Source organism: Otolemur garnettii, unplaced genomic scaffold (genome assembly GCF_000181295.1).
Source record: "Otolemur garnettii isolate 467f Iridium unplaced genomic scaffold, OtoGar3 scaffold00095, whole genome shotgun sequence".
NCBI classification, from domain to species: domain Eukaryota; kingdom Metazoa; phylum Chordata; class Mammalia; order Primates; family Galagidae; genus Otolemur; species Otolemur garnettii.
In genome coordinates this window covers 4,343,623-4,344,463 of record NW_003852490.1, presented here as the reverse complement: position 1 = coordinate 4,344,463, position 841 = coordinate 4,343,623, and the positions used below count along the sequence as shown (strand labels likewise).

Here is an 841-nt window from a genome sequence, read left to right as displayed (position 1 = left end):
TAGAGATACAGAGAAGACTAGTATGGCCCTTTTGTAATAATGGCATGCAAATTTGTGAAGTGTTCTATATTTTTGACAAAGTCTCACTCTGTCACCCGGGCCAGAGTGCCAGCAGCCTCAGACTAGCTGGCAACCTCAAACTCTTGGGTTCAAGTAATCCTCCTGCCTCAGCCCCCTGAGTAACTGGCATAACAGGTGCCTCCCATGATGCCCGGCTCATTTTTCTATTTTTAGGAGAGACGGGTCTCTCTCTTGCTTAGGCTGACCTTGACCACTTGAGCTCAAGGGTTCCTCCCGCCTCAGCCTAGCTGAATGCTAGGATTCCAGGCAGGAGCCACCTAGCCTGGCCAGGTTGTCTTTCTTTTTACAGCTGAATAGTATTCAATTGTGCAGACACACCACGTTTTCTTTTTGTGCATTTCCATCTGTCTTTTTTTGTGGGGGAGTAGTATGAGGGTACATATGTTTAGATTACATTATTTATATTTGTAAGTTAACATCCAAAGTCCAAGATGTAGTTGTGCTGAAACTATAGAACGCTTCACGAATTTGCATGTGGTCGTTGTAAAAGGGCCATGCTAATCTTCTCTGTATCTTCCCAAGTTTTAGTATAAACGCTGCCAAAGTGAACACACACCGTATTTTCTTTATCCATTCATCTGTTGATGGGGACTTAGGTTGACTCTGTATCTTGGCTGTTGTGAATAGCGCTGCAATAAACATGGAGTTTAGCTAGTTATCTCTCCAGCATAATGATTTCCTTTCCTTCAGATATTTACTCAGTCATGGGATTCCAAGCATCATTTTATAAAGGAAAAAGTAGAGATACAGAGAAGTTAGG

The 841-nt window shown here is 42.7% G+C and overlaps 1 non-coding gene across 1 annotated transcript; it reads right to left on the bottom strand.

Moving 5' to 3' along the window:
- Nucleotides 1–525: 525 nt before the first annotated feature.
- Nucleotides 526–629, bottom strand: LOC111727146. The gene has a single exon (XR_002774769.1). It is a non-coding gene; the product is annotated as a U6 spliceosomal RNA (small nuclear RNA).
- Nucleotides 630–841: the final 212 nt, after the last annotated feature.